Source organism: Vulpes vulpes, chromosome 2 (genome assembly GCF_048418805.1).
Source record: "Vulpes vulpes isolate BD-2025 chromosome 2, VulVul3, whole genome shotgun sequence".
Taxonomy (NCBI): domain Eukaryota; kingdom Metazoa; phylum Chordata; class Mammalia; order Carnivora; family Canidae; genus Vulpes; species Vulpes vulpes.
Genome location: NC_132781.1, coordinates 131565656 through 131580524, shown reverse-complemented (window position 1 = coordinate 131580524; position 14869 = coordinate 131565656). Strand labels below are relative to the sequence as shown.

General features: G+C 40.7%; 1 protein-coding gene and 1 long non-coding RNA gene across 2 annotated transcripts in view; one reads left to right on the top strand and one right to left on the bottom strand.

Annotated features, from left to right (window-relative positions):
• The window catches only part of ELOVL7 (ELOVL fatty acid elongase 7), a 123636-nt gene that overhangs the window by 19776 nt on the left and 88991 nt on the right, over positions 1–14869 (top strand). The window lies entirely within an intron of this gene.
• On the bottom strand, positions 3277–9599 carry LOC140597944 (uncharacterized). Its single transcript, XR_012000018.1, has 2 exons — positions 7597–9599; positions 3277–5205 (listed from the first exon to the last, which is right to left on the bottom strand). It is a non-coding gene; the product is annotated as an uncharacterized lncRNA (long non-coding RNA).

Genomic DNA, 14869 nt, shown 5'->3' with positions numbered 1-14869 from the left:
AGTGGCGGAGATGGGCAAAAAGGGTCAAAGGGAGTTTTAGGTACAGGCTTCCAGTACAGAATGAATAAGTCATGGGATGAAATGTACAGCTTAGGGAATACAGTCAGTGGTACTGTAATAGCATCGTATGGTAACAGATGGCAGCTACACTTGTGGTGAGCTTTGCATAAAGTATAGAGAAGCTGAATCACTATGCTGCACACCTGACACTAATATAACACTGTATGCCAACTATACTTCATTTTAAAAAAATGTGAATGTTGAGAGGCTGTCGCCATGCTCTCCAGTCCTTTCCACCCCCATCCCCTGTCCTTACAGGTAATCACATTGTTTGTTCCTTTTGTATGTTCCCAGGGCTTATGCTGACAGGAGCAAACACAAACAAATCCATATTTTGCTTCCTTTCCCACTGCTTTTGAGAAGGAATTTAAGAGAGAAGAAACTGACCTTGTGTGTCCTGTGGTGAGAATACACGAGGAGAGAAAACAATGGAATATCAAAAAAAAAATGGATTTGATTTCTCAGTTATTTAGATTCCCAGGATCACCTTCTCTGACTTTGGTTCTTTGGTTAAATCTCTTCTTTGGCCTTTTTGATTCTTTAAATTTTGCAAATCCTTAGTATCTGGAGAAGCAAAATTTTAGATAATTCACATAGCTCATCTCTTTTGCCTAACAACAAAAACATGTATAAGCCACCCTTAAGAAGAGTAGTAAAAGCACAACTGAAAATGTTGTGCAGGGTCCCCTTTGAAGGGCTCCCATTATCCAGAGACCTGAACATGGACATCCAGTCGAATGCTGGCCCTACCTGAGGGAAGAGCGTTTATATTGACCCAGAAGCTTTTCTTTATCTTACATGTACCCATGCGTAGAGAAAACAAGGGCCTTATGCAAACATCTTACACTTCTGACACTTGGGAGTCTAAAATAGAATACTTTGTAGATTTTAGGAACAACCGCAGGAATGTGGATGTAACCAGATAATTGACACTGGGCATTGTGTGGGACTGTGCCAGACCCCCAAAACAATTAAATAACTTCAAACTCATATTCTGGAAATGAACTAGCAATGGCAACAACTTGTTTTTCAAACAAGTTGAAACACAATAATGATGTAATTTGTTGTCATTTTTTGGTGTGTAGTATTGTATTATATGTCAGATGAATAAAGACAAACTAAACAGTGAATGATACATAGAATAAATTATTGAATGTGTGTGCATCATAACAATTGCTTTATATGATCAACGTTTTCCTAAAGAGTTATAGGATAGGTGAGTTTGTGAAAGTCAAATAAAATTTCATTAAATATTTATTTATTTTATTATTATTTTTATTTAAGTTTATTTATTCTTAAGCAATCTCTACTTGCAACATGGAGATTGAACTCACAACCCTGAGATTAATAAGAGTTGCTTGTTCTACTGACTGAACCAGGCAGGTACTCCTGGTTAAATATTTAAAGAAATCCCTAATTTGGGGGATTGTTTATTTTTTTAAATTTAAAATGAAATATTAAAAAAATGAAATATATGACCATTTTAAGATATTTCAACAGTACAGAAAGTGTACAATAAAACCTGTTTCCCTCCCACCCCATCCCAGCTTGCCAGGCTTGTTTCCCAGATGCAACCAAGGTACCACTTTCTTAGGCTTCTGGAAGAAAGTTTTCGCATATCGTAACATGTAAATATTTCTATTTCTAAAATACAAACAAGAGCATGTGGCAAACCCATTCCTTACTCGGCCTTAGTCTTTATCAGCATATGCACACCTGAGCTGTTGAGTATCTGCACTGGAAGGAAGGCCCTCCAGTTATTCAGCCAGCCTCCACTATGTGACGACTCTTCCGTGAAGTGAGTAAGAATTCTTCATAGTGTATAATAAAATCACCTCCTAATAACTTCTTCCTGTAAATGTGATTGTCATACACCAAGTGTTCTCCTGCTCTCCCTTCCTGGTCTCAGGAAAATCGTTCGTTGCCCTCTCAGTGATCAGCATCCTGTACTGGCTGATGTCCAGGGTCTGAAAGCCATTCTTTTATACATTTTGTTACAGTTTTTTAGTTGTTTCAGGCAGTAGGAAAAATCCATTCCATGTTACTCCATCTTGGCTGGAGCTGGGGTGTCATATTTTTTAAACACCAAAGTGTTTCCTAAACTTGGATGTATGCAATCATCTGAACATCTCATTAAAAATAAAGATTCCTGGGCTCCCACCCAGAAACTGATATGGAGGGCTGCCTGGGAATCTGTATTTTTTTAACTAGCACCTCAAGCAGTGTTGATGCAGCCCTGCCAGGGGCCAGACTGGTTGTTTGCGAACCACTGGCTTTAAGGATTATTATGTTTATTTGTCAGCTATTCTCAAGTGATGCCACCATATGGACACTTTGTTTTTCAGATGAACAAAATAAAAATAAATGGTGAGGTTGATTTCTTGCCAGACTTTGAACTATTGAATTTTGGGAAACACACTGCCACCTCTGAAGAGCATCTAAGGAGGCCAGAGTTCTGTTCTAAAGAGACAGCTCTGCTCAGCATGTGACAAAGCAGACCCAATGAGGCACAGGGAAGGCAGGCTGGGAATCTAGTTGGAAGGGGCACATTTACTTGTCTGTACAGAGAGGGCACAAATCGCAGCAGCTTCAGCTTGAGTTAAACTCATTTTGGAAAATATTTTTGGCTTGTGTGGTTTTATGCTTTTAGAGTTCCATTTTTAAGCACTGGCCCCGTCCAAACCCACTGAAGCTGAGCTGAAGCATCCAAGGAAGACGCTGAGTTTCACACCGATCTCTGCTGAGTCTGTAAAAATTTCTCAGATTTGTCCAAATTGCTTTGTTGAGAAACCAAAACAAAAATCACTAATCCCAGTGGGATTTGTAGGGTCCTGTGGTTTTTGTCCAAAACTATGGCTAAAGCAGTGGTTGGTCATGTGACTTACAAGTCTAAAGGTTTCATTATGAAACCTGAAAGAAACCCACAAACTTCAGATTTAAAATATACTCCCAAGAGACTAACATCCCCCTCCCTCCCCAGTCTTCTTAGTTTTGGCGTGGAAGCATAGACTAAGGAAACATGTCCAATCCAAACCAAATGTTGTCAGGACTCACTACATTTTAAATCCAAAGCTGAATTTTATTCCACTGGGATGACATTGTTTATTAACACTGTCTGAAGCAATTGAATTGTCTAGAAAAGTTCAGGAGAGCTGGAGGCCCTCTCTTGTTTGTATTATGATCAGAACTGGCTTACTGTCCAATAAACAAAATGAGTTCAACATAAATGATGAGATTTTATTTTACCGTATCTTCCTTCCCTTAGGATATATAAACAACAAATTATGAAATGAATTATATTTTCTCCTCTTTAATATAAAATTTTACTCATTAAATGTCAGATCTCCTTACAATGATGACTCAAATTCTAGGATACACAAGAATAACCTAGAGAATCTGTGACATCTGCATATTCTTGTTATCTATCACTGTGTAACAAATTATCACAAAACTTAGAGGCTTAAAGTAACAACCAACATTCCATTTCATGATTTTGTGGGTTAGGAATTCTGGCAAGGATCAGCTGAGTGATTCTTCTGCTCCATGTGATCACCTGGGGTCACTCATTTGTTTTCAGCTGGTGTCCAGTCTCACCCGGAAGGTCTAAGATAGCTTCACCCACATCCTGGCAAATTGGAGAGATTGAGTGTAGAGCTAGCTCAGCAGGTCTCTTCTCCCTCTTCATGTAGTCTTCGGCCCTCCACATAGCCCAGGCCTCCCAGAGACCAAGGCTAGGCCTGAAACTGGCATAGAATCACTTCATTGTTCAGCACAGCCATGGGCCAAGTTCAAGGGGAGGAGAAACAGACCCCACATCTCCATGGGAGAAATGTCAAACAATTTGTGGCCATCTTCTATCCCCACAATCCAAATACCACAGTTACACTCTCAGAAATTCTGATTTAGTCAGTGGGTGATTTAGTTAGTGTGTGGTGGGGTCCAAGCACGTGCATTTAAGAAAACACCTGATGAGATTCTGGTGCAAAGGATCCTCATAGCACTCTCTGAAAAACACCACTTTATAAGATGTGATGGAATGTGTGCTTATAATCAATCTGTCCATCAAACAGTTAACAAACACTGATGGTGGGACATGTGACCAGAATCATGGTAGGTGCTGTGCAGAGTAGAAAAAGGGACATCAAGAAAGGCTCTGAGCCCTGGAGGTGCCCAAACACATTTCACAGGAGCCAGGGTGCACAGAATGGAGCCTGAAGCCAGGATACCCCTTGTGGGAGAGAGCCAGCTGCAGGGGGTGGGGAAAGGCAGCACAAAGTAGTCTCCTTAGCCAAGGTGAATGAGGAAAGCATCTGGAGCTTAAGCTAGAGGAATCAGATCAAAAGTTGTGCTGGAATGAGTAGGTGACCAGAATGAGTTATGGGAGAAAGGGGATGTGGAGTTTCTGGTCAGAAATGGGGCTGGGGCCTAGCTAAAGAGCAGGAGGCATGATGGCTGCCAAATACATTTTTCTCTCTTTTTGAAGATTTATTTATTTATTTATTTATTTATTTATTTATTTATTTATTTTAGAGAGAAAGAGAGAAAGCATGTGAGCATAGGGGAGGGGCAGATAGAGAGGGAGAGAATCCTGAAGCTGACACTGTGCTAACTGTGGAGCTTGATGTGGGGCTCAATCCCAGGACCCTGAGATCATGACCTGAGCCAAAGTCAAGAGTCAGACACTTCGCCGACTGAGTCACTCAAGCACCCTTCAAACACATTTTTCAAAGTGTGATCTTTTCTCCCATGATTTTGACAGGATCAATTCCGCTCATCTTTTATTCCTCTCCACTCCTGACCTTCCTTCTGGTTCTATACGCCTGTGTTAGTCCTATCCCAGCAAGCCATGCAGCTCAGCTCTAGGATGGGACAGCCAGTCCTTCCAGTAACAACGTGGATTTTCTTCGCAGGCTTCTGACTCATCCTGCATATGGCTCAGCAGGCAAATAGTCTCTGGACCCTGAATCCAAAGGAGGCTCTGTTGGTCTGTGTACATGCATGTGTCCGTGCATGCGTGTGGTGTGACGGGGTGACTCCTGGTGGCGGAGGTTGTGAGAATCTTGGGAGATGGGTCAAGCTGTGAAGGATGTTAGTGGGAATTTGAGTGCGTTGCTGAAAACAATACTGAGAGTGATCATCCGTAATCTAGAGAGATACACGTGATAAGAGATAAGAATGGAATGAACTATGTGGTCATGGACCAGAAGAATGGGGTAGGAGGTGTGCTTGGAGCAGAAAGGTCTAGGAGGCCATATGTAAACAAGGGTATGTGTAGACTGCGCTGGTGGGTCAAGCCTGGCTACCCAAATATGTCTTCTTGGGCTGGACAGAAATACTTTGCTCAGTGGAAAACAATCCCTTCTTGTCTGGATGTGAGGCTACTGTCAGTGCTAAACCTTTAAGTTCTGAAGCCCAGAGTCAGCACTGAAAGCCAGGCCCAGCAGCATCCAGGGATGGCGTCAGCAACCAGCCAGGGGCCTGGGCACAGACGGAAGTTCGGGGCTAAGCTGAGAGCCAGGAATCAGCCAGGCAGGGAGCCAGAGACGAGGCAGCCAGCAGGCTGGGTAGAGGATGCTCCCAGATAGGCAGTGATGGGGAAGATTCAGCACTCCCGGGAGCAGGGCTGAGAACGTAGGCCGTGATCACGGCCCTTCTGCAGATGGTCTCACTCCCAGCAGGGCTTCAGGCAGGAGACAATCACAGATCAGCCCAATGCTTTTGGGTGCATCCTAGGGACAGTACTTCTCTGTGCGCCAAGGAGGTGAAGGTGCCCCGCTGGGCAGCCGAAGCCCAGGCTCAGCAAGGAGAGGGTGCCCCTAATAAGAAGAAAAGGCCCCCCTCCTCCACATAGGTACAGGATGCAATCCCTACCCCCGGGTCTAGTGAGCAAAATGTAGTCTGGATTCAGCTCCCCGGGCCCCTCAGCAAAGCCTTTGTGCCAAGCGCGAAGCACATTACTGCATGAGGCGACCCCGGCGTGGAGGCAGGAACGAAACGATTGTTCTCAATGCTGGAAAACACTGGCCAGATCTTGGCACCTTCGACCAGAAGTCAGGAAAATGTTGGGTTTCTCCAAGTTCTCTGCACCTCCACACAGGGGTGGTAAATCAGTCATCAGCATCATCACCATCACCCAATGCTAGCACTGGGCTAACTGGGGAAACCAGGCCTCGAGGGCCTGGTGCCTAAGCATTGTGCTGCCAGCCCAGGCTGTCCAGTAAGTGGCTGGCTTGCACAGGGGATGACAGAAAAGCTACTGAAAGGCACTGCTGCCAAAAATATTGTTCCAGTTGAATGGTAAGCCATGTTCCCCACCCTGGCAACTGGAGGACAAAAGCTTCTGCTGTGCTCCTTTTAAGATCAGGAAAACATCACCTCACAGTGGAGTTACTGCCCAAGACCTTAGGGCACTTGCATGAAAAAGCAAGTGTTCCATACACTCTGCTGCTCTGGAGGGCCAGTGCCCCTGACCAGAATGCTTTGGTTTTGCTAGTCAAAGGAAGCCCTAAATGCCTCTATTTCTTGATTTGTCCTCTCACCCATTTCCTTATCTGTAGTTACCAGCTTTCCCAGTGAGTGTGCTGATTCTGGCAAAGAGGCTCTTGACCTGATTTCTCTTTCAGTTGTGTCTGACCAGTTAGGTCTTTCTCAGACTAATCTTTTGTTCGATATTTCTTGAATGTTTGAGATGTGCCAGGTGCCATGCTGGGGGAATGCACAGATGATGACGATGACATGGTCGCTCCCCTCAAAGAGTCTGTAGTATGGCAAGAGGGGAGAGGTGTCAACCAACGCCACAATCTCTGACCCCCAACAGGTGGACACAATTGTTCAACTTTATGATGGTCCAAAAGTTATCCGCATTTAGTAGAAACTATACTTTGAATTTTTAATTTTGATCTTTTCCCGGGTCAGCAATATGCATTATGACACTCTCTCCCAATGCTGGGCAGCTGCAGTGAGCAGCAGGTCCCAGTCAACCATGCAATCATGAGGGTGAACAATGATACACTGACAAGCATTCTGCACCCCAACCCATTCTGTTTTTCACCTTCAGCACAGTATTTAATCCACTGCATGAGATATTCAACACTTTATTATAAAATAGGTTTTGTATTAGGTGATTTTGCTGAACTATTGCCGAATGTAAGGGTTCTGAGCATGTTTACGGTAGGTTAAGCTATGACATTCGGTTGCTTAGGTGTATTAAATGCATTTTCAAAATTAGAATATTTTCAATTTATTATGGGTTTATCAAGGTGTAGCCCCATTGTAAAAGGAAGATCTGTAGTGGACAGTGGCTGTCTACCTGGGGCCCATGGCCTACTTCTTCTTCCTGTCAGAATCCTAACGCTGTTCACAAATCTTCTCTTTACCACACACACACACACACACACACACACACACACACACACACACATGCTGAGCCTTGTTTGGGGGTGAGGTCCAGAAAGCGTGAAGCCAGGGGCAAAATGAGTCACAAGCTGAGTTTAAGGAGAAAGAAAAAGGGCTCATGATGAAAGTCCATGTTGTTACCTGAAGGACTGGCTCCTCTGTCCTGGAGCTGAGCCGCATGAGCTGCCAGGATAGGCACAACACAAGCCAACAGGACTGGAAAGAAAGCCAGTGTGTAGTGGTGGTTTATTTGTTTCCAGTGTTCTAAAATATTAAATCATATGATTATACTACAATGTATTCATGCAGCTGATGGACATGTGGGTTGTTTCTAGCCTCCCAATTCTTCAAGGGGAGTTGTTTGATTTTTGTTACTGTAAACAGTGCTGTTACAAACATTCCTATACAGACCTCCTGGTAACAAGTGAATGTTCACATTTAGAGGCCAATATCAAACTGTTTTCCGCACGATGGTACCAAGTGACATTCGCACAAGCCATGTTATTGCATTTGCTCCATATACCTACTCACACTTCATGACACTTTCTAATTAAAACAAAGGTCCTGTGATTTCTAATGCAAATTTGAATTTTTCTGATTTCTAAAGAGATTGTATTATCACAAATATTGGTCATTTGGGCTTCTCTTGTGAAAACTTGTTCAAGGCTTCATTCATTTTCATTTTGGGATATTTGTATTTTTCTAATTGATTTCTAGGAGTTCTTTATATACTATGAATAATAATCATTTGCTTTACAGTGTCTCTTAATACAAATGTTCTTTATTTTTATGTACACAGATTTATCAATATTTTCTTCAAGGCTAGCAATATTTTGGTCTTTTTTAGTAGCTCCTCTACCTGAAAGTCATAAAGATATGATCTATTTTCTGCTAAAAAATGTTGAAGTTTTGTCTTACACATTTAAGGGTAATTTATCTATGATTAATTTTGCGTATGGTGTGAGGTAGGGATCCAATTTCATTTTTTCCTTATGAATAACCAACTGTTCCAGGACAGTTTATTGAATTATCCTTCCTTCCATCAATGAGTGCAGTGCTACCTCTGTCATATATTAAGTTGCCATTTGCATAGGTCTGCTTCAGGGCTTTCTATTTTGTTCTAGTACCAATTTGTTTAGTCTTTCATCAATACCACCTTGTAAGAATTACTGTAACTTGATGAAAAAGTGTTGATATCTGGAAAAGCAGGTTCCCTACCTTAATCCTCTTCAAGAGTGCAGCTATTCTTAGGCTGTGCTCATCAATATATGTTTAGAATTGCAAGTTCTTTGAAAAAGTCCATTGGAAATTTTACTGGAATTGCAATGAATTCATCAATCTGAGGTGAATTGATATCTTTATAATATTGACTTTTCCTATCCAATAAAACCATATATCCCCATTTATTTAGGGCTTTTTACATGTTTTCATCTCATTCAAAATTCAACTGTTCTGTCCTGGACACTACTCCAAAGGGCAAAAAATTCAACTGTTCTGTCCTGGACACTACTCCAAAGGGCAAAAATCCCTGCCTTCATAAAACATATATTCTGGTTAGGAGAAGACAATAAACAAAATAAATAATTAAAAGAATAAATAAAAGTAAAATAAATAAGCAGTAAATACGTAAAAATTCAGAAGATAAGGAAGCCAGCTATGTACTTATCTAGAGAAAGAGAATCTCAAGCAGAGGGCCAGCAAGTTTAGGCTGGTTTATCCAGTCTGTTCAAAGAACTGTGAGGAGTCCACAATGGCTGGAGTGGAGAGAAAAAAAGGCAGGAATTATAAATGAGGTCAGAAAGATGAAAGAGACCCATACACGTAGGTCAGGGTGAGGCTCAGCTGATATGCAGAGGAGGGACGTGATTTTACTGCATGTAACAAGACTGCCTTGGCTGCCATGTTGGACCTGATGAGGCAGGGAAAAAGCAGGCAGGTCATCCATGAGATTCCTACTGCAATCCAGATGAAATGTTATGGTTCCTTGCATCAGAGTAGTGGCAAAGGGGTGCTGAGAAGTAGCCTATGATAGGTATAGTAAGATGTGGCCTGAGAACTGACTGCTGGATGCTGGATGTGGCAAAGCAGAGCCCACTGGTGGCACTGATGAAGAGCAATGGGAAGAGCAAGCCTCACCAAAGCAGGCCTATCTTTTTTTTTTTTTTAATTTTTTTATTTATTTATGATAGTCACAGAGAGAGAGAGAGAGGCAGAGACATAGGCAGAGGGAGAAGCAGGCCCCATGCACCGGGAGCCCGACATGGGATTCGATCCCGGGTCTCCAGGATCGCGCCCTGGGCCAAAGGCAGGCGCCAAACCGCTGCGCCACCCGGGGTTCCCAAGCAGGCCTATCTTAAAGGAGAATGACAAGAGAAAAGAATTGAGAGCAGATAACTCTTTCAAGGAATTTTGCTATAAAGTTATATATAAAGGGGTTGACGTAAATGGGTGGTCACTAGAAGGGAATGTGGACCAAGATAAGTTTTGTTTTTGTATTTAAGATGAGAGAAAATTGTATTGTATCTGTTTACTAACAGGAATGACTCCATATTAAGGAGAAACAATGGATGATGCAATAGTGAGGCCGATCGCTAGAGCAATGCCCTGGAATAGACAAGAGGTGGGACATAGGGCATAAAGAGAGGGCTAAGGTTTAGTTAGTCACTCAGGGAGTTCATCTTTAGGAACAGGAGGGATGAGGTGTGGGTACAGAAATTAGCAGGTATGTGCATGAATTGGGTGGTTTGTAGATGTTCTCTTTTGATTACTTCAATTTTCTCAGTATAATAGAAAGCAGGGTCATTGGCTGATATAATCTGGGAAAAGCTGGCATTTTGTGCAGAAAGGAAAAAATATCAAGTAGTCAACTAACTTAGTAATCATCAAAATTTTTTCCTTGCATACCTCCTAAAATAATTTTGAAAGATGATATCTCCTCATACATTTTAAAATATCTAAAATGTTTCACCATAAATTTATCATTGCATAAGATATAAATTCACTTATAACTAGTTGGGAAGAGGAGTTTCGTTAAAGCAAAGTTATGAAATTTTGAAACTGCTGAGTTATTTATCAAAACCACAAAGGTTATAATCAAAAATTATAAATATTTTATATCTATTATCAAAGATTATTTTTCAGTTAGGTTTAAGTAAAAGCAAAGAGTTCTTATATGAATCTTATGTGTATATTCCTAACTGAAAGAATAAACTATTATAACTATACCAAACTAAAAAACTTTTGCGCAGTGAAGGAAACCATTGACAAAACAAAAAGGCAACCTACTGAATGGGATAAGATATTTGTAGATGATATATCCAATAAAGGGATGATATCTAAAATATATTAAGATCTGCAATTCAATTTTATTTTATTTTATTTTTATTTATTTTTATTTTTTTTTAATTTTTATTTATTTATGATAGTCAGAGAGAGAGAGGGGCAGAGACACAGGCAGAGGGAGAAGCAGGCTCCATGCACTGGGAGCCTGACGTGGGATCCGATCCCGGGTCTCCAGGATTGCGCCCTGGGCCAAAGGCAGGCGCCAAACTGCTGCGCCACCCAGGGATCCCCTATTTTTATTTTATTTTTAAAGATTTTATTTATTTATTCATGAGAGACACAGAGAGGGAGACAGAGAGAGGCAGAGACACAGGCAGAGGGAGAAGCAGACTCCATGCATGGAGCCGACGTGGGACTCGATCCCCAGTCTCCAGGATCAGGCCCCGGGCTGAAGGCGGCACTAAATCGCTGAGCCACTGGGGATGCCCTATAATTCAATTTTAAAAATGGGCAGAGGACTTGAATATGCATTTTCCCAAAGAAGATATACAGATGACCAACATCACTAATCATCAGAGAATTGCAAATCAAAAGCACAATGAGATATCACCTCACACCAGTGAGAATGGCTAGAATAAAAAAAAAAGACAAGAAATAACAAGTGTTGGTGAGGATATGGGGAAAAGGGGGAACCCTTGTGCTCTGTTCGTGGGGATACAAATTGGTGTAGCCACTATGGAGATTCTTTTTTTTTTTTTTTAAGGATTTTATTTATTTATGAGAGGCACAGAGAGAGATAGACAGAGACACAGGCAGAGGGAGAAACACGCTCCCCACAAGGAGCCCAATGTGGGACTCGATCCTGGCCCTGGGATCACGCCCTGAGCCGAAGGCAGATGCTCAACTGCTGAGCCACCAGGTGTCCCCACTATGGAGATTCTTAAAAATATTAGAAATATAAATACCATATAATCCAGTAATTCCACTTTTGGGTATTTCTCTGAAGAAAACAAAAACACTAATATGCATGAAGAGACCTATATCTCTATGCTTATTACTGTATTATTTACAACAGCAAATATATGGAAATAATCAAGTGTCTATCAATAGATATACACAATGGAATACACGTCAAAAAAAATGAGATCTTGTCATTTGCAACAACGTAGATTGACCTAGAGAGTATTATGGTCAGTCAGAAAGACAAATACCATTTGATTTCACTTATATGTGTAAATCTAAAACAATAAGAGCAAACAAAAACATTCTTAAATACAGAGAACAAACTGGTAGTTGCCAGGGGCAAGGGGGTGGGGGGCTGAGTAAAATAAATAAAGGGAATCAAGAAGTACAAACTTCCAGTTATAAAATAAATAAGTCACAGAGATGAAAAGTACAGCATAGGGAATATAATCAATAATATTGTAATAATGTATGGTGACAGATGGTGACTATACTTATTGTGGTGAACATTGGGTAATGCATAGAATTCTTGAATCAATATGTTGTATACCTGTAACTAATACCACATGGTATATTAATTATATTTCAATAAATAATTATCTGTATAAATATTTTATGTCGATCATTAACAATTATTTTTAATGATCTATCTGCTGACAACTCAATTAGTTCTTGTTCAGTTTAATTAAAAGTAAAGAGTTGGAGTGTAACTGAGCTGTAATAATAAATATTTCCCACCAATGAATCATTCATTTTCTCAACATATACAATATTTCAAGTTAGTTCTTTATCTAATTTCTTACACACCAGGGCCATGCACATAATAAGATTCATAATAGATAAGATGCATAATTAAAGACATTTTTTTCCATAAAGAAGAGAAGAGCAAATGTGAAGGGGGACTCCTGGGCCTCAGATAGTCTTAAACACATTAGTTTTGGGAAAGAGTGTATCTGCAAAGTGACTCCCTTGACCACGTATCTAATAGAAAGCCTGCATATGTTCTTTTTAAAAAAAAATTTTTTTTTAAGATTTATTTATGCATTTTAGAGAGAGAGAGAAATAGAGAGAGATGGGGAGGGGCAATAATGGTGTGGGTTTTTTCTTTTTTTTAAGATTTGTTTATGTAAGAGAGAGAAAGAAAGAACACGCACTCGGGGAGGGACTGAGGAAAAGGGAGAATCTTAAGCAGACTCTGTGACAAGCACAGAACCAGATGTGGGGCTTGATCTCATGACCCTGAGATCACGACCTGAGCCAAAACTAAGAGGTGGACACTTGACCAATTGTACCACCCAGGTGCCCTGCATATGTTCATTTTGAAATATTGTGGTAAAATATATGTAATATAAAATTTACCATCTTGACCACTTTTAAGTGTACGATCAGTAGCATTAAATATATTTACACCGTGGTACAACCATCTCTGCTTATTCACATCCGGAACTTGTTCACCTTCCTAAACTCTAACTTCGCACCTGTTCAACAACTCCCCATTCCTGCCCCCCCTCCAGCCCCTGGCAGCTGCCCATTTCTTTCTATGGGTGTTATTACTCTACCTACCTTGTATAAGTGGAATCCTGCAATACTCGCCCTTTTGTGAAGATCGGGGTAGGTCACTTGGCGTAATGTCAGCAAGGTTTATCCAGGATGTAGCCTATGTTTGAATTTCACTGCTTTTTAAGGCAAAATCACATTCCATTATACTGAAACACCACATTCTGTTTATCCATTCATCTGTCAATGGACGTTTAGGTGGCTTCTACTTTCTGGAAATCGTGAATTAACGCTGCTGTGAACACTGATGTAGAAATCTCTGAGTCCCTGCTTTTCTCAAATTTGAGAATTTTTCTCAAATTCTTTTGAGAGTATACCTAGGCGTGGTACTGCTGGCTTACATGGTGATTTTGTGTTCATGCATCCATTGTGAAAACATTGGCACGGGGAGGATGGGAATAGAAATGGACCCAGAAAATGCAGCATAGTTTCAGGGAAGCAGTAGGGCCCAGTTAGGATGGGCAATCCTAAATTTAAAGTGAAACCAGCTGGCATGTTTGTGTTATTTCACTTGAGTCGCGGTCAGTCCCACAGGTGCAACATTCCCACTACCCTAGCGGGAGGGAACGTTGGCTAGAACTGTGATTTTGGCTAGGCAGGCCAGCATGCAATGAAAGTGCAAGGGAGTTAAAGATCTGCACGTAACTCTTAGTGATTATAGTTATTGGCCATGAAATATATGCTGGGTAAGGACTTCAAGCCAGTCTTATAATCTTTTCCATGACAACCTGGGAAGTCCTTTGTTAGGTTAATTTCTAGGTTCTTTTATAAAAGAAAATCTTTTAAAGTTTGTTTTCCAACTGTTTGTTGCTCGAGTATACAAATAAAATTTTGGTTTTAATATATTAATCATAATATCAAACCAGCCTAAAAAATTATCTTATTATGTTGGGGTTCTCTCCAAAGCAGTCATACCCTCCATAAATATTATCAGTCATGTTTTCTGCTTTCCAATCTTTAGGCTTTTCTTTCTTTTTCATATCTTGGTGTGTTGACTAGCAACTGCAGTATAATGTTAAATACAGAAGTGGTCATAGATGAGTACTATTATCTTTCAACTGATTTTCTTTTTTTTTTTCTTTTTTTTTTTCAATTTTTATTTATTTATGATAGTCACACAGAGAGAGAGCGAGAGAGGCAGAGACACAGGCAGAGGGAGAAGCAGGCCCCATGCACCGGGAGCCCGACGTGGGATTCGATCCCGGGTCTCCAGGATCGTGCCCTGGGCCAAAGGCAGGCGCCAAACCACTGCGCCACCCAGGGATCCCTCTTTCAACTGATTTTAAATGGAATGCTTCTAACATTTTGTTAATAAAGATGTTTACTCTAGGTTTTTGTGAAGTATCTTTTTAACAAGTAAAGGGATTTCCTAAGAGTTGGCTAAGAGTTTTAGTCACAATTAAATGTCAAAGTTTTTCAAATGCCTTTTCTGCATCTGCTGAGATGATCAGAAGGTTTTTCTTTAATAATCAGTTAATAGGTTATATTTATGTATTCTTTTTATATTAAATGAATCGACCATTCCTTGGATTCTCAATTTGGTAGTGATGTAATTTATTTTTCCTGTGGCTAGAGTCTTGGAATATTCATGACCTAAGGAGCTAGGGCTAAT